The sequence below is a fragment of the Rhinatrema bivittatum genome, chromosome 4, assembly GCF_901001135.1.
Source record: "Rhinatrema bivittatum chromosome 4, aRhiBiv1.1, whole genome shotgun sequence".
Classification (NCBI taxonomy): Eukaryota; Metazoa; Chordata; class Amphibia; order Gymnophiona; family Rhinatrematidae; genus Rhinatrema; species Rhinatrema bivittatum.
Genome location: NC_042618.1, coordinates 55,281,242 through 55,300,956, shown reverse-complemented (window position 1 = coordinate 55,300,956; position 19,715 = coordinate 55,281,242). Strand labels below are relative to the sequence as shown.

The 19,715-nt window shown below is 43.6% G+C and overlaps 1 long non-coding RNA gene across 1 annotated transcript in view; it reads left to right on the top strand.

The window, feature by feature from the left end:
• The window catches only part of LOC115089820, a 32,132-nt gene extending 13,301 nt beyond the window's left edge, over positions 1 to 18,831 (top strand). The window contains exons 2-3 of the long non-coding RNA XR_003856244.1: positions 17,513 to 17,622; positions 18,027 to 18,831. This is a non-coding gene — a long non-coding RNA (uncharacterized LOC115089820). The remainder of the gene's footprint in view (positions 1 to 17,512; positions 17,623 to 18,026) is intronic.
• The last annotated feature ends 884 nt before the right edge of the window (positions 18,832 to 19,715 follow it).

Here is a 19,715-nt window from a genome sequence, read left to right as displayed (position 1 = left end):
CTGGCCACTTTGCTGTCTCAGGCCCCAATTCCTCTACCTGTCAGCATCTCTCCCCTCTACCTCTAGGCTCAACTCCTTCCACTCTATCACCACTCCCAGAGTTTGACCCCGTTCTCAGTTCTGCCCCTCTCACAGGATCCCTCTATCCCTCTCTCTCTCACACACATGCTTCCTCTCTCTAGTGCACATAGACACACCCTCATACAGGATCCCTCACTCTCTGGCACACAAACATCCCCTGATTCAGAGTCCCTTTCTCTCGCACACACACATCCCCTTATACAGGGTCCCTCTCTCTTGCATGCACAGTACACCCACACAAGCTCCCTTTCTCCCTCACGCATACACTCTCACACAGGCTACCTATGACTCTCTCTCACACACCCCTTCACACAGGCTCTCTCTCACACATACACAATCCCTTCACATAGGCTAGCATCCTCACATACTCACAATCTCTTTTTCCTACACACGTCCTTTTTTCATACACACCAGCTCCCAATCTCTCACACACATCCACACTCCTTCACAATCTCCTCATATAGGCTACCTCTCTCTGGCACCCACACTCAAGCACCCCCCGGTCTCTCTCAATCCCATGTTCTTTCTCACATTCCCCTGCTTAACCCCCCTGGTCTCTCTCACATCCCCCTGCTTTCTTACCTCCCCTGCTCTCTCTCATACCCTCAGCCTTCATCTTCACCGCGAATGGCACTCGCTCTGTTCGTGGCATGTTGAGGTCTCCTCTGCCATTTCTGCACGGGGGGGGGGGGGGGGGGGGGAATTCTGCGCAAATTCTGCATTTTGCGGTAATGCAGAATTCCCCCAGGACTATCTAATAAAGGATAGATCAGATGGCTTAGAATTTTTCTACAACTAATCAGGGTTTTTCTACAGACCAGATTGTAGAATGCGTGATGGAATTTAGCCATGATAACAAGAATAACATAAATAAACTTCCATGAGGTATTTACTATCAACAGAGCAGAACAGATCTTGGATTAATATGTAATTGTAAAGATGATATCTTAGCACAGTATCCCTTGACAGCATGAGCACTGACTGAAAGAGCTGTGTTTCCCAATCTTATCCAGCCAAACTCACGTCTACATTATCAAAAATGTTGTGAGGCACACCAACCTCCATGGGGCAGGCAGTGCAGACATGGAAAGGACCATGGTCTAAAGCAGTGGTTCTCAACCGGTATGTCACGATACACCAGTGTGTCGCCAAGCACTCACAGGTGTGTCGCCACACTTCCCGCTCCCCTCCTGATCCAGCTGCTCCTCCTGCCCCATTGAAATAGGAACTCATCCTCCGCCCGGGCTTAAAATGTTGATAGCCCAGATTGAACATGGCAGGAGAGCTGGAGTCAGCGGCACCAGAATGGTCTCCTCTTCCCACCCCCCGCAGCTCGGAAGAGGAAGTGGTATGCATTGGCCATGCGCATGGGAAGAACAGACCATGCTAGTACTTGCACCATCAGCCCGAAGAAGAGAGATGCGGCCTGAAGAAGTGCACCGCGGCGCGGAGCAAAAGAGGAGCAACATCAGCCCCCGCGGCGGATTGGAGTCCTTTCTCGAGTCCGCAAGGGCTGGAAGTGGAGGAGGCTGCTACTGCTGCTAAGGCAGGAAATGGAGGAGGCTGCTGCAGTTGCTAGTTTGGTGGGGGAGAGAGATAATGAGTGAGTGAGCAAGCATATGTGTTTGAGAACCTGTATGCGAGATAGCATGGATGTGAGTGATTGAGAGCTTGTATGTGTAAGTGTGTGATTAAAAACCTGTTTGTGTGAAAGAGTGTGTGTGTGATTGAGAGCCTGTGTGTGACCAAAATCCTGTGTGTGAGAGAGATAGCATGAATGATTGAATCTGTATGTGAGAGAGATCTTGTGTATGAATGATTAAGAGCCTGTGTGTATAAGTAAGAGAGAAAGCATGTGTGTCTATGTGTGATTGAGAGCCGGTGTAGGTGAGAGAGCATGTGAGTATGTAATTGAGAGCCTGTGTGTAAGTGAGAGAAAGAGAGAACATGTTTATAAGTGTGTAAATGAGTCTATGTGTGTGAGAGAAAGAGACAGCATGTATGTAATTGTGCGATTGAAAGTCTGTATGAGTGTAAATGTGAAAAGACAGACAGCATGTGAGTAAATGTGTGATTAAGAGCCTATATAGGTGAGAGTGAAAAAGCATGTATATGTGTGTGTGATTGAAAGCCTATGTAAATGAGAGAGAGAGCATGTGTATATGTGTGTAATTGAGAACCAGTGTGAGAGAGAGAGCTTGTGTGTGACAGAGAGCGGTGAAAGTTACAAGCAAACCATTCCTCCTCCTGCAAATTCAAAACAATCTCAGGGCACCTGGATATCAATGTTCCCAGGTATGCAGAGCAAAGCATTTTTTATCCTTAATTTTCATTATTGGGTCTTTGTGTCTGCTATTTTGAAATATTTTATTGGTATATAGAAATTTTTGATACAAGTTTTTAATTATTGGTATTCCATTCATCAGCTATTTTGAAATCTGTTCTTTTTGTTAGTATAATTTTATAGCTATTGATTTTATATTTCTTGATTTGTTTTGAGGACTGGTGAAGTTTCTCTTTTTCGTTTGTTACACTGCATACAGTCTCTCTGGCTTGTTGTGGTTTCCTATTCTGTTTTTCTCTGCATGTTTCTATTTATGCTTTATGGTCTCCTTATTCTTTTTTAGGTGAGGGTCTGCACATGTGACTGAGGTTAGGTTTTCTGCTGGTGTGTAGTTTCTGTGTAGGGCTCTATAGCAGCCTGACTTGGTCTGTTTTCCTATTAGGAGGTGTATTGCTGTTTTAAGGCCTGGTATAATAGTTTCAGTGTTGCCTTTCCTTAGGTAAGGTGGTTACTGCTTGAGTGCTGGAAATTGGTGTTTTGCTGTGGGATGTTTGCTATTTATGCAATTTCTGTTCAGACAGAGTATTTATCTTTCCCTTGTGTCATGCTTAACAATAAAAACAATACTGGGCCTTTATTTTTTATTTCCGCCGTGAATTGTAATGAGCAGTGTGTCACACATGTGAGCGTGGTCTGTCAGGTGTGTCACGATGGGAAAAAAGGTTGAGAACCACTGGTCTAAAGAACAGCTAGGGTAGCACTGAAAGCCCTATCAGTCTCTCTTCCAAATTTTAAAACAAAAGGGGAGGGGCAGAGACACATTTACCCTCCTTACAATGGACTGGTCCACTCTATGTACAGGTGCAGAAGAAGGGAGAAGTCGGTGTGATTGGGCTGCCAGCTTTGTTCATTACCTTGGCTGCTACATGTGGCTGCTAAAGCTCCTCTACTGCTATTGCTCCCAACAGTCAGAATGAGTCACATCCAGTGCTCCGTGCACACTTTCCCTCTTTCACTCAGCCTGGGGATAAGACAGAGGCTGCAAGGACTCAAATGAAGAAACTCAGGAGAGGGAAGATAAGGAGCTGCTGTGTGCACTATGGGGCGGATTTTAAGAGCCCTGCTCGCCTAAATCCGCCCAAATCCGGGCGGATTTAGGCGAGCAGGGCCCTGCGCGCCGGTAAGCCTATTTTACATAGGCCTACCGGCGCGCGCAGAGCCCCGGGACTCGCGTAAGTCCCGGGGTTCTCCGAGGGGGGCGTGTTGGGGGCGGTCCCGGTCGTCGCGGCGTTTTCGGGGCGTGTCGGCAGCGTTTTGGGGGCGGGTACGGGGGCGTGGCTACAGCCTGGGGCGGTCCGGGGGCATGGCCGCGCCCTCCGTACCCGCCCCCAGGTCGCGGCCCGGCGCACAAGAGGCCCGCTGGCGCGCGGGGATTTACGCCTCCCTCTGGGAGGCGTAAATCCCCCGACAAAGGTAAGGTGGGGGCTTAGACAGGGCCGGGTGGGTGGGTTAGGTAGGGGAAGGGAGGGGAAGGTGAGGGGAGGGCAAAAGGAAGTTCCCTCCGAGGCTGCTCCGATTTCGGAGCGGCCTCGGAGGGAACGGGGGTAGGCTGCGCGGCTCGGCGCGCGCCGGCTATACAAAATCGATAGCCTTGCGCGCGCCGATCCAGGTTTTTAGCAGATACGCGCGGCTCCGCGCGTATCTACTAAAATCCAGCGTACTTTTGTTTGCGCCTGGAGCGCAAACAAAAGTAGGCCTATTCGCGGAGTATGAAAATCCGCCCCTATGTGTGCTACATCAAGTGGTGCCCGGCTATCCATGCCTTGCCTGTTTGTTGCTCATTGATTATCACACTCCAGGGTTCATGCAGTGGCTAGGAAGAAGTGTCATGCATGTTTACACATATTCTCAGACAGGAGCTCCTACATGTTTAAGAGTCAGTGCTGGTTACTCTTGTTGCTGCCAGGTGCTGAGAACAGAGCTCAGGTTCTGGCCTGGATCTGAACATCGAGCAGTAGTAACTTTTCCATGGCACACCTGATCAGGTTTGAAGGAACAGTGGTTGGGAAATAGTGTTTTTAGGACACCCACTGTTCTGCTGTTCTATGGAGATGAGATGTGCATACATTTTCATACAAAACCCATGAAATGTAAACACTGGAATCTTTTCCCATTAAAACAAATCAGGGAACGTTGCTCTTATATGTGCCCTTCTCTATCGTCAAATCTCAGCTTTTCATTTTCCACCTTGCTGCAGTAGCCATCCTGAACATGTATGTCATGCTCTCTCTCTTACCTGATTAAAATCCAGCCTAAAAACTCATCTCTTTGAGGCCATTTTTAAAACCTGGACCTACTTCTTCCTGCACAAGACTTTAATTTTAACCATTTTCTAGGTAACAAATGGTCCCAGAACATATTATTGTTCTGTCTGTGTGTTTTGTCTAGATTGTAAGTTCCATGTGTCTCTACAGCATTGTATGTGCGTTCTAGTACTATATAAATAAATAATAATAATAATCATAAACACTCCTTTTCATTTAAGTATTTTGTTCTATAGAAGCACATTATAAATACCAATTGACTTCACCTTTTATTTTTTTTTAGATTTCATTATTTTCCCAATTTCTTCTAGAAAGTAATGGGTTTTCACTTATTTTGTCATCATTGTTTATTTACTGTTTATCATGCTTTTCTAACCATGGAGTTCAAAGCATGTTACAGCAGAAATGGACTTTACAGTATATGTATATAGGATACGATGATCAACAAGGTTTAGCAAGTATAGGTTACAGTTTATAGGATTAAATGTTTGAGAGACAGATATATAAGAATAAACTTCATTAGAAGTATGAATTAATAAGACAGGTGTGATGAAGTCACCCTGTTTTCCCCCTTTTTGTGCATACAGGACAAGGCTAGATGCCTGGTCCACCTTAAATCCCACAGAGGGAGAAAACTCTGTGAATGAACTGGGAAAACTGGTCATGGCACCGGCATGGGTGTCTATTAAAACCCCCCATTTATGTGGTTGAAGCAGCGTTTGTTGTGCATAGGCCTGCATCCACTTAAAATTGCATGCACATGTGCATGCGGGCAGGCTATTTTATAACATGCATGCATATACATGTGTATGTTATAAAATGGCCGCGTCTCTCGGCGCGGGCCGATGAACGCTCGCACATGTACCGGTTTAAAAGTTACCATCCCTTTGTATTGAACTGTACTTCCAATGTAGCAAGGAATTCTAAGTATAAAAAATGTGTGCATAGTGTAAATGTTCATGCGTATGTTTAAGCGCATGTTTAAGTTTCATTTTAGAAAGTATATGTGCAAATGGTTAACCCGCCCTAACTCTGCCCCAGGAACACCTCTTTCAATTACATCTAAAAGTATGCATGAAATTGCTTCCATGCATACTTTCATGCATATAACCCCTGGGGTAATTTTCAAAAGGCCTATATATTCTTATAAAACAGTGTTTTATGTGCATATATGCTTTTGAAAATTCAGTCTTGTGCGTTTTGCACACACAACTCTTAGGAGCACAGTGTATTTGTAATGGGAGGCGTTTAATGTAAGTGCAAAGGAATATTATAAAAAACAACTAGATTCCTCAAAAAGTAGGACATTCAAGTTATTTTGCATAGTACACAGTCTTAGCAATCTACATCAAAGGACACCCTGATTACTTTACCCTCTTGCCAAATTCTGGCCAACTACTTTGTATCTAAGACCCATTGGTGCAGATTTTCAAAGGGTTACGCGCGTAACTTATGTGCATAACCCCAAAAAAGTGCCCCTGTGCGCGCCGAGCCGATTTTGCATAGGCTCGGCAACGCGCGCAAGCCCTGGGACACGCGTATGTCCCGGGGCTTTGAAAAAGGGACGGGAAGGGGGCGTGGGCAGGGTGCCGATCCAGGGGCGGGACTGCTGTGCCAGAGGATTGCGTACCAGCAGCTGGCTGGCAGGCGTAACTAAGACAACAAAGGTGGTGGGGGGGATTTAGGTAGGGCTGGGGGGCGGGTTAGATAGGGAAAGGGAGGGGAAGGTGGGGGGGAGTGGAGGGAACGGGGAAGCCATTGGGGCTCCCCTAGGGCTCGGCGCGCGTAAGGTGCACAAGTGTGCACACCAACCCCGGATTTTATAACATGCGTGTGGCTGTGCACGCATGTTATAAAATTGGGCGTAGATTTGTGCGCGCCGGGTTGTGCGCACAAATCTACACCCGCGCACATGTTAGAAAATCTGGCCCATTGTCTTTTAACCAATATCGCTAGTGACACTAATAGTGAAGATATAGTATATATAAAAGAGCAGAAGAGTCAATAGGCTTCTTTTGATTATGTTTCATTTACAGAAATAGAGCATTCAATGAGTGTTTTGAAATAATCTTTCTGTGCTTTGGATCCATACACAATGAGTGTGTTGTGTAAAAGATATGTTTCTCCCAATCTTTCATACTATTATAAACTAATGTTTGGTGACAGGTATGTTTCCTGACTCATAGGCTAGTGCTCAAACAAGAGTCTCTCCCTGTGGACCAATGTGCTAGTTACAGGCCAATTTCCAATTTGCCGTCCTTTGCTAAGATTATTGAATGTTTGATACACCAACAATTAGTCTCGTTTCTAGCTCAAAATGCGGTCTTGAATTCTAACCAATGCGGTTTTAGAGTCAGACACAGTACTTAAACATTACTTGTGTCAGTTTCTGATTTTCTCCTCCATCAAGTAGATGCCAAAAAAGCTGTTATGGTTGTATTTCTAGATATGTCTTCTGTTTGACAAAGTGAAAATGATTTGTTACTTTGCAGACTAGCTGAATTTGGTACTGGTGGGCAGGTATACTCACGGTTTGCTTCATATCTAGCTAACAGGATATTCCAAATAGAAAATGATAATTATTGCTCGAATTGGTGTCTCATGAAAGCTGGTATTCCCCTATTGATTTAAAATCTGCCCATATGCTCCTAAATCATGTTTTGTGCGCATAACTCATGCTTTATACGCAGAAGATGCTGTGCACATAAAATATGTCTTTTGGTCATATTTTCAGACTAGCATGCTTTTTTAAACTCCCTATGCATTCACATACCATTAGCTTACTGCATCAGGAGTTAAATTATTACTTTTTTTGCACACGTAATAAACTGTGTGCTAAATTTCAGCGCAGTTTTAATACATAATTATTATATCAACCCCAAAAGAGAGAGCTAAAAGGAAAGATAAATCCATCGATTGCTTTTATATATCCTTTCTCACTTCTTTTTGTGCAGTACTGCTTACAGTTCTATATGTTGCTGTAGGATTTTTATTCCTGATTTCTCAGTTCAAACAATTGTTAGCAAATAAGTCATTGCAACGACTGCCTCCATGTGGCGTAAGAAATTGATGTCTGGCATACAGCATAACTAATGCTTACAGAAAGTAAAACGACAGAGTATCAGAATGTGACAACACCATTACAGTAAAACCTCAGCTGTATAAAACAGTTACTAATAGAGAACACTCAATTTCCCCTCCAAACTTACTATAGGTCATACATTGCCTGGTATTTAATTTATTATACCCTAAGAGCATTTTACATTTTTTTTATTGCACTCAAATATTCAATAGAATAAGCCTGCTTTTTCTAATTATACCTTAAGGCAAGTCAGGAGAATTTTATAGAATAAACTCTTTCAAGGCTGCTATCAGAAACGTTTACTGCAATGAATAATCTTGTGCTGAATAATTCTCCTTTACTGTACATTTGCCTTCATCCCTGATTACAAATTTGCAATTGTCTTGCTTCTCCTCAAAACATAATAATTTGCATCATCATCCTCAGCAACATAAGAGTAACTTGTTGGTTGCATGAGAGCCATATTAATTTAATCTGATCAGTGAATTTTTTTAAATACATAGACACCAACTAAATGTTTTTTATTCTTATTCGGTTTTTGCTGGGGATTTATGAAAAAGGCTGCTAAAAATGGTAGCTACTTATGAAAATGAATTAACATCATGGGGTCTATGCAGTAAAACTCATACCAAAAATGTTAGTGTGTGACTTGCTAAAATTTAGAGTGCATGTCAAAAAAGTAGTTTTAACATATCGGGGCAGATTTTTAAAGTTCTGCGTGGGGGGTACATTTGTGCACGCTACCCGGCGCGCACAAATGTACACCCGATTTTATAACATGGTGCGCTGCCGCATGCTTGTTATAAAATCCGGGGTTGGCGCGCGCAAGGGGGTGCACACTTGTGCACCTTGCATGCGCCGAGCCCTAGGGGAGCCCCGATGGCTTTCCCTGTTTCCTCCAAGGCCGATCCGAAATCGGAGTGGCCTCGGAGGGAACTTTTTTTTGCCCCCCCAACCTTTCCCTCTCTTCCCCTATCTAACCCACCCCCCAGCCCTACCTAAATCCCCCCCCCCACCTTATTTTGGTGAGTAACGCCTGCCCAAGGCAGGCGTAACTTGCGCGTGCCGGCCAGCTGCCGGTGAGCGAACCTCCAGCACGGCCGCTGTGCCGGAGGACTCAGGACTACTCCTTACCGCCGCCCCGTCCCCGCCCCCGGACTGCCATCACGCCCCTGCCCCCGCCCCAGCCCGCCCATTTTCAAAAGCCCCGGGACATACACGCATCCCGGGGCTTGCGCGCACCGCCGAGCAGGGGCAGATTTTCTCAGGTTACGCACTTATGTTATACGCGTAGCCTTTGAAAATCTGCCCCATTATGTAATAAATTTTAGCAAGTCTATGCTAAAAAATGTTACAGACAGGGGTTCCTGAACATACCCAGATCAGTCCAGAAAAGTGGGTTGCGTATGCCTACCAGCAGGTGGACCTCATCAGGTAAAAAACACTGTGCATATCCTTCAAACCTCAGGAAATTAAATCATAAAAAAAATGGAGGTAATCCAATAACCATTATACCATATTTAGATCCATTTAAATCAACTTCTTTATTAACCATTTACAATGGACCTATGTGAAACATTAAAACACATACCATACACCCAACTCTTCTACTACTCAAACATTCATTCTCATACTACACATACATGCTTTACCCCCACATTATCATACTCACATCCATACTAAACTATACTATATATATCCATAAAAATAAGGCTTTCACATGTTCACATATGAGGTACAATCCCTTATAACTTCCACTTAATGCCTTATAACCAATACATTGAATCAGTATATTTTTACAGACAAGTCTTCCTTTGTTTTAAATCCAAACCGGTAGATCTTTCAAACCAAGTCCAGTCTATCTTTGATGTAATCTTGAAAACAATCCGACAAGAGCCTTGTTTCCCCCTGTGCTCCAGGGCTTCTTCAAGGACTTATCTTGCACAAATGTTTAATTCAACATACTGATTCCCGTGTCCATAGGTCCTGCTGTATTCGTTTATATCAATTTTACATTTAAATCAAACAGCAGTCTTCACCTTTAAAGGTTCCCCTGTGGGAAATGCTCGGTGGTAAAGCAGCCCAGTCTCCTGGGGGCAGGTTCAGACCCGCCTGAGAAAAGAGGTCGGGGTACGGACCCTCGTCAGCGCCTCTCTGATCAGGTTCATCCCACAGGGGAACCTTTAAAGGGTTTCTTTGTAAGATACATGATGAAAGTTAACACAACGATTTGAATTCTACTAATCGTGTGGGGAACGCTGTGAACGGGCACTGGCAGCTAAGCACAGCTGCGACACAGAGTATGAAGACACAGTATGTGAAGAGTGCTGTTTGATTTAAATGTAAAATTGATATAAATGAATGGCGCAACATGGCGCAGTCCATCAGCAAGGAAAGCGGCATGTCCAGAAGTGGGGAGCAGGATGCCCACCGATACAGAAACATTAAGGCCCAGTTCAAGGCCAAGGTGGTGGCGAGAGCAAAACACCAATGCATGACTGGAGGAGGAACGTCCTGTCCAATCCAGGGGACGCAGATGGAGGAGCAACTGATAGAGGGGCTGGGACCAGACATGTTCAAGGGCATCGCTGAGCAGCTGGACATGATGCGAGCTGGAGTTGGTAAGTTTGCCTCACCCCTAAATGGGCAGGCTGTAATGGGTGCACACATCATTTGGCATAAGATGCTCACCTTGCAAAGAAGGAAAGTGCAGCTCTCATGTCTAATCAAAAAAGGATAATTGCTGGCATATGTACTATTGTCTTCTTTTTTGTTTCTTCTCTTTTGTTTCCACAAATCTCAAGTGCAAGCTGCCAGTCCAAGCCAGGAACGGGGAAGGCCCACGGATCAGCCAGGATGCCCCTGGGAGCAACTGCCCAATAGCAGTTCTTTAGAGGCCCTTATTGATGGATGCCGAGACACAGTGGAGCGAGGAGGAGGAGGAGCAGCAGCAGCCACAGGATTCACAGCCATTGCTGTTACTACAAAAGCTGGCTTCAAGAATTCCACTTCAGGGCTCCCTCAATCTGTTCACATTCACGGAGGAAGGCGATCTTGACTGGCAACCTTCACAACCGCATCTACCATGAGCCAGTACACCACTCCAGCATGTGGAGCCACCATCCCCAGGCAAGTGGAGGGCACCACCCCACTGATGCGCATCCTGGACCTTCACACACCAGTTGTGCCATCAGCCCCAGCAATGACAGCCCCACCGTCAATGACAGCCCCACCATCAACGACAGCGCCAGCAGCACCAGGACCGGCACCAGCAAGCATACCTGTAGCTGAACTGAGGCACTTGCAGAGAGAGATAAGGCTACTCAGAAGATCAGTGGACTGGCAGAACAGAATACTCCAACACAATATGGCTGCAAACATGCAAAATGTTAACACCCTTGTTGCTGCCATCAACAACATGAGAAATGTGGTTTCACAAAAACTGCACTGCATGCCAGAGCAGGCTTGTGAGTCCTCAGCTCCATCCCTCGAATCAACACCACGCAGCAGTCCCAGAGAGGCAAGACACCGAAGGGGTAGGCCCTCAAAAGGTATGTCCCCCAAGTGGGAAGTCTTGACATGGCTGTAAAGAAAATGGCCAGTAAGGACCAAGAAGACAAAATTTGTGACAAGACTGGGCCAGCCTCTTCACAGAGTTGCTGTGCTCTCTAGATGGAAGAAACCAGCTCTGCGTGTCCTCTTCACAGGCTTGTTGTACCGTCAAGATGGAAGAAACCTGCTCAACGTGTCCTCATTACAGAGTTGCTGTGCCATCTAGATGGAAGAAACCTGCTTTGTGTATTTTCATTACAGAGTTGCTGTGCTGTCTAGATGGAAGAAACCTGCTCTGTGTGTCCTCATTACAGAGTTGCTGTGCCACCATGCATAATGAATGGCCTTGTGTGAAGCATTTTCATGCAGCACACTAACTAAGAACCCCTCCTTGAGAATCTGCCCCAATACAAGGTTGTTTAAGTAGCCTGCAATCACTTTCCAGCTGCTGGCTCTTGTCATGCTGTCTCATTTCCTGCTCAATGCTGCTGGGTGTCATCTTATCTCATCTCCTGCAAGTGGTGGTTCCATGCTGCTGTGTCTCCTCCTGGGCCTCCTGCCTCTATGCTGCTGTATCTCCTTCTGGGCCTCATGCTTCCATGCTGCTGGGTCTCCTGCCTCCATGCTGCTGGGATTTGTGCTGCTCCTGCTGCATTGATGCTGCACTCTGCGGTCCTGCTTCTGCCGCCTCCATGCTGAGCTGTTTGGTGCTGCTCCTATTGCCTTCATGCTGAACTGTCATGCTGTGGCCCATAGGCTGTCCCTTTCAACATGGACTGCCTGGGGCCTTTACTTGAACTTTGCTGCCATGGCACTTAAGCTGTCCCCTTTTAGCGCACTCTTTCAACATGGACTGTCTGGGGCCTTTGGCTTGACAGCGCATAGTAGTGCTGCATGTAGCTGTTATTTAACAGCACTACTATAGCTTTTGGGGGTGCCACTTCCTCTTTCTGTGTTCTTAGCTGTAATCATGATTGTGCCTAAAGGATAAGATGCAATGCCTGTATATGTAATGATGCCATTTCAGTCTATTATTGCAGTGGTTCTCAATCTTTTATCTGTCAGGACACACCTGGCAGATTGTTCTCACATGCATGATACACTGAACACATGACCATCACTAGGCTAAATGTAAACATACACTCTGCATCCACAGGAACCCGGACCCCCCAACAGTGGGTGCAGGCAGAACTTGGACATGGCCCGTACAATGTGTCATCTTAGTAACAGCAACACTACCAGATGCAATAGTCCTATTTATGAAAAGACAGCAATTTACCACCAATGCATGTCATAATAACATAAGAACATGCCATAATGGGTCAGAGCAAGGGTCCATCAAGCCCAGCATCCTGTCTCCAACAGTGGCCAATCCAGGCTATTAGAACCTGGCAAGTTCCCAAAAACTAAATCTATCCCATCTTACTGTTGCTAGTAATAGCAGTGTCTATTTTCTAAGTCAACTTAATTAATAGCAGGTAATGGACTTCTCCTCCAAGAACTTATCCAATCCTTTTTTAAACACAGCTATATTAACTGCACTAATCACATCCCCTGGCAACAAATTCCAGAGTTTAATTGTGTGTTGAGTGAAAAAGAACTTTCTCTGATTAGTTTTAAATGTGCCCCATGCTAACTTCATGGAGTGCCCCCTAATCCTTCTATTATCTGAAAGAGTAAATAACCGATTCACATTTACCTGTTGTAGACCTCTCATGATTTTAAACACCTCTATCATATCCCCCCTCAGCTGTCTCTTCTCCAAGCTGAAAAGTCCTAACCTCTTTAGACTTTTCTCATAGGGGAGCTGTTCCATCCCCTTTATCATTTTGATCGCCCTTCTCTGTACCTTCTCCATCGCAACTATATCTTTTTTGAGATGCAGCAACCAGAATTGTACACAGTATTCAAGGTGCAGTCTCACCATGGAGCGATACAGAGGCATTATGACATTTTCCGTTTTATTCACCATTCCCTTTCTAATAATTCCCAACATTCTGTTTGCTTTTTTGACTGCCACAGCACACTGAACCGACAATTTCAATGCGTTATCCACTATGATGCCTAGATCTCTTTCTTGGGTGGTAGGTACTAATATGGAACCTAACATTGTGTAACTATAGCATGGGTTATTTTTCCCTATATGCATAACCTTGCTCTTATCTACATTAAATTTCATCTGCCATTTGGATGCCCAATTTTCCAGTCTCACAAGGTCTTTCTGCAATTTATCACAATCTGCTTGTGATTTAACTACTCTGAATAATTTTGTATCATCTGCAAATTTGATTACATCACTCGTCATATTTCTTTCCAGATCATTTATAAATATATTGAAAAGTAGGGGTCCCAATACAGATCCCTGAGGCACTCTACTGCCCACTCCCTTCCACTGAGAAAATTGTCTATTTAATCTTACTCTCTGTTTCCTGTCTTTTAGCCAATTTGTAATCCACGAAAGGACATCGCCAGCTATCCCATGACTTTTTACTTTTCCTAAAAGCCTCTCATGAGGAACTTTGTCAAATGCCTTCTGAAAATCCAAATACACTACATCTACAGGTTCACCTTTATCTACATGTTTATTAACTCCTTCAAAAAAGTGAAGCAGATTTGTGAGGCAAGACTTGCCTTGGGTAAAGCCATGTTGACTTTGTTCCATTAAACTATTCAGAAAACATAATAAATAAGTAATACAAATGCCCTCATGCTAGTAAAATATCTCACCTTAGTCACATACACATTGGTATGAAGTCACTTTCACCAAGAACAGAAAGACCTCAAATTAGAAATATGGAGACAGAAACTGGAATGGAAACCCAAAAAAAGGCACTGTGCATGCAGTGCAAAACTGGAGGAATGGAAACAGAAATACAGTACCTAACAGACTCCTAGGATCTGCATTATTGCACACAAACTAATCCACACAAAGTTACACATGTATTATGGAACACACTCAACCAGTAACAACCCATCCTAAACACCAATACACCTCCTATTAGGAAAACAGAACAAGTCAAGCTGCTATAGAAACTACAAGCTTGCAGAATACCTCACTTCAGTCACACATGCAGAACATAGACAAATACAGAATAAAGTGATCATAAAGTTAATGTTTTTTGTTTTCCATTGTTACACTGCATACAGAGTGTGGCTTCTTACTGTTTCCAGTTCAGATTTGGTCTGCACATTTCTACTTAAACATTCCTCAAGTAATATAAAATAATAATTGTAAAATATACTAATAAACAGAATAAATGTTTCAAAACAGCTGATGATAGATACCACCACATAATAAATGTAAAAAGCTGATGTTATTTACCTTCTCCAGCAACTCTCCTACTCCTTTCCCTGCAAGCCAGTAGCACACAACAGCAGCAGTAGTAGCTTCTGAAGCTCTGTCCTCACAGTCCTCTTCCTTAGGGCCCAAGACCAGTCTCTCTCTCTCTCTCACACACACACACACCAGTTACAGCCCCATAACTAGTTTCTGTCTCTCACACACCAATCATCTGTAGCATGGGATCTTCTTGGTGTTTGGGTACTTGCCAGGTTCTTGTGGCCTGGTTTGGCCTCTGTTGGAAACAGGATGCTGGGCTTGATGGACCCTTGGTCTGACCCAGCATGGCAATTTCTTATGTTATTATGTTCTTAACCTCCCTGACTAGTCTCTCTCATTCATAGTCATCTCTCTGACCAATCTCTTTCTCACACACACCAATCACCTCCTTGACTAGTCTCTTTGACACACATAATCATCTCCCTGACTGGTCTCTCTCTTTCACACACACACACACACACACCAGTCACCTCCCTGACCAGTCTCTGTCTCTCTCACATACACCAGCCACCTCTCTGACCAGTCTCTCACACATACTAGTCACCTCCCTGACTAGTCTTTCACACACACACCAGACACCTCCCTGTCCAGTCTCTCACATGCACTAGTCACCTCCCTGACCAGTCTTTAACATACATCAGTCACCTCCCTGACCAGTCTCTTTTACTACGCACACACAAAAGTCACCATCCTGATCAGTCTCTCTCTGTTGCGTCCGTTGGTGCTAGACAGCTTCGCCCCATTTGCCTCACCTTGTTCACTGCTCCTCTCACTTCCCTTGGGAAAATGGCTGCCGCCGTGTCTACAAGCCGACCTCTCCGGCATCCCCGGAATGCTGCAGGACAGTCTAGGAGCACAGAGTGAGTCAGAAGAGGAGTGGTCTACGGAGTGCCTAGTGGTTCCTGAAGAGCCTGAGAGAGATGTGACAGGAGATGAGGAACAAACCCAGAATTTGGTAGAGTACGAGCCTTTCCCCACCTATAGCAAAACACATACTTGTGATCTCTAGAGCAAGATGTTGATGAAGAGAAAGGCAGAGAATGGGAAAAGGTCAGCTTTTCTCCAAGAGCTGATGCAGAGGTGTCTTTCACTCCAGCTGAGAGCTGCAGGCTGATCGAAATGATAGAATGTTAGTCCTTCTTGTAGGCATAAGGCAGGATATACAGTAGGGATGTGAATCGTTTTTTGACGATTTAAAAAATCGTCCGATATATTTTAAATCGTCAAAAATTGTTATGATACAATAGGAATTCCCCCGATTTATCGTCAAAAATCGTAAATCGGGGGAGGGGGAGGGGATGGGGGAGGGCGGGAAAACCGGCACACTAAAACAACCCTAAAACACCCCAACCCTTTAAAATAAATCTCCCACCCTCCCGAACCCCCCCAAAATGTTTTAAATTACCTGGGGTCCAGTGGGGGGGTCCCGGTGTGATCTTCCACTCTCGGGCCATGGCTGCATTAATTTTGGTTCCTGTCCCCCGACGTCACGAGCGCAGTAGTGACCACATATTACTGCACATATTACTGCACAGAAGCACCAGACTTGGATAGGCCAAGATACCCCCCCCCCCCGCCCCCCAGAGGAAGAGAGAGTCCCAGAAAACAATAATTTGTTTGCTATACCCAATCATTACCTTTCTGAAAGAACATAAGAAGAACATAAGAACATGCCATACTGGGTCAGTCCAAGGGTCCATCAAGCCCAGTATTCTGTTTCCAACAGTGGCCAATCCAGTAGAGGAAGGGAGGGGAAGGTGAGGGGAGGGCGTTAGAGGATTCCCTCTGAGGCCGCTCCGATTTCGGAGCGGCCTCGGAGGGAACGGGGGTAGGCTGCGCGGCTTGGCGTGCGCCGGCTATACAGAATCGATAGCCTTGTGCGCGCCGATCCAGGATTTTAGCGGCTACGCGCGTATCTACTAAAATCCCGCGTACTTTTGCTTGCGCCTGATGCGCCAGCAAAAGTTCGCCTATTTGCGCGGTCTGAAAATCTACCCCATATTGAACAGTAAGGGTCCCAATACAGATCCCTGAGGCACTCCACTGTCCACTCCCTTCCACTGAGAAAATTGCCTATTTGCCCATTTGACCATTTAGAATTTAGGATTATGAGGTACACCACATTATACCAAAAAAACTGGCATTAATATAAATAGTAAAGACCATTGTTATACAATAATTTCAGTATGAAAAGGGAACGAAGGGGATAAGCAGAGATATTCAGTGAAGGTCAAAATCCATGTAAGCCATATCCAGGAAGAACTGGGCTGTTTTCTGTAAATTTGGTGGGCAGGGACCTTTTGATCACACAGTATTTTCACATTTTATTTTGTATTGAATATTGTATATGTATTATGGAGAACATTCTGGTGCCTAAACTCCACCTCCCTCCTTTCCTGAATCAAGGTGTCCTTGCTGCAACAGTGTGATGTGTGCATGGAGCAGATAAATAGGATGAGCAGATAAATAGGATGTGCTTTCAAAAACATTGAACAGTAGTACTTCTACAGAAAGAAATAACATTAAGATCTTAAAAGAGGAATCTCACATATTTTAACTATAATAATATTTTTTTTATTTTTAGCCTGCTTTTCAAAAGAATGCTCATAGTGGGATACATCCTTATTAGAATTCAGGTACAATAAGTCCCTGCCCAAAAGAGCTTAACATTCAAAGTGGTACCTGAGGCAACAGGAGATAAAGTGAATTGTCCAAGGTCATGAGTATCAATGGGGAAAATGGAATTTGATCCCTGGTTCTCTCTCTCTCTCTCCCTCTTGAAAAATATAATTTGCATTTTATATCTATAAGCTTTAAAATAATGCCTGATCCTTTTATTTTGTTTGTAGCTGGTCCATTCTTTGTAGTAAATACATTAACAACGTCGAAAGTAGCCTACTTTAAGAGAAAATATGCAGAAGAAGATTTACATCAAGATTACCAGGGGTATCTTCCAAAAGTGAGTTTAGTTTTTGCAATGATATAATTGCTTGGTTGATTCTTAATATTTCTAAATATTCCATGGGGGTGGGGGGTTGGATAGCTGAAAGGAATCCTCACAGAATTACAGAGCCTTTCATCTCTAGGTCACTGATTCAAATTCAGTTCAAGCCAGTAGTTTCTTAAAATGGTGAACTATGTGAACTGAGTTGATAGTCCCAGAAGGCAACAACCCCTGTCAGATTCCTATAAATCTATGAATTCTTCTGCATACCTTGTCACTGGTTTATGACAAGGCAAGAGAGATGTTTTAAAAAAAATATGTTTCTGGTAATGTTTTAAAATAAATATTCTTCAGTTTGATAGGCTTGCCGATATAAAATAATGATACTTTATTTTCTTCCCCTCTCACCCCTTTTATAGCACCTGATATTACCTGAAGACCGGACTTGTATTTTAAAACTTTCTCTGGAAAAGCTTAGGTTTCTTGAAGACCCAGAAGTCTACTTGCGGAGGTCTGTTTTAATTAACAACTTACTGAGGAAGATACATCTGGAGGTGGAGAAAGAAAGCTATGAGTACTTTAAGGAAGAGCCCTGCTACCGAACTGCATACTCTGATGCAAGAAAACGGCTGAAATTCATGGTCCAGGACTGCTGTTCTCAGTCATTGTTCTATGAGGAGCTGCATTCATTTCATATTGTGCCTTATTCTCCAGAGAATGTCATTTATGGAATGGGCTATGCAAGCCGTCATCTAGAGCAGAATTCTCAGCTGCTTATTTATAAAGTGAACGAGAGTGATTGTTAGATCCTACGATGTTTGGTTTCAGGATGGCTGGATTGTTTATCAGAGGGCATGCTACTATGAGGCACTTGTTGCAAACTTTATGTAAGATCAAAGAGGGAATGCATAGTGAATTGAATATGTAGATTAGAGATCATCAGTTACCAGTGTCATTTAAATTGCACAAAAGATATGTTCACATATACATTCATCTCTGGTATGTGGACAGATTGTAGAAGAAGGGATCTGTACTTTGTTTTCTCTGGATGGAACTTGTGATGCCAAAAGAAATTATTAACAGCAATTTTATTTATTTATTCTAAATATTAGGGTTTTCTAGAATAAGCCAAGTGTGATAATGACAGATTAACCTCCTATAACAAATGTGTTATAAATTGAGACTATGAGAGCTTTCTTTTGTTCCATTAAATTCTAATTTTTTTCACTTTTACATGTTAAGCTGGTAGTGTGTTTGCTATGTAATGGGTGCAACATTAGTGGAGACTAGAAAGAGATTATTTCTCTATCTGCTAGTTAATAATGTCTAAGAATAATTTCAAACTCCTTCGATCTGCCTGGCTGAAATTCCATAGTAATTCTGTGGTCTAGTACACAGTCTGTCATCAAAGCTGTTGAAAATGACCCTTTAGATTAACTGGTTACTATATTTTGTGATTTTAAAGTATAGATGATATATTTGACAGCTTTATTAATGCATGATTCCTTACAGAGGTAGTCATCCTCACTAATGTGACTAGCTGATTTTGAGGGTGGATTTCAGAATTTCTGTTTTGGATGGATTTTTTTTTTTTTTTAAATTAACAATGAAATTGTACAGATTGAGGAACCTCTAGCTGCCAAAGGATCTGTTCAAAGCATACCAAAGAGTAGTGTTTTGGGTGAGAATGACATAAAGGACAGCAGAGACAGAGTAAAGGATTGTGCTATGGTATAACTACTATTAATCAAGCAAAATACTCTTCAAGATTAAGAAATATTTAAGGGTAGTTGATTGCATAGAAGTGTTGGGAACATTTAATTGAAGAAGCAGCTTTGAACCTTAGTATTATAGGCTATGGCCTTCCATTGCCAAAAGCCTTTGTGCACTAGACTGACTATTCGTGATCATGCAGTGCTCTGAGTTTGCTGTATATATGTTCCACGTGCATGTTTTACTATCCAAAAGATTATTTTTGTAATAGATAGCTCATTCAGCTTGTTTGCGTTACACAAATACTTTTGCTACATTGTTTTATGGAATGGTAGGATATTTGCAAAATACTGGATGATTAATTTTTAAAATATGGAGGCAGAGAACTTTAGCTG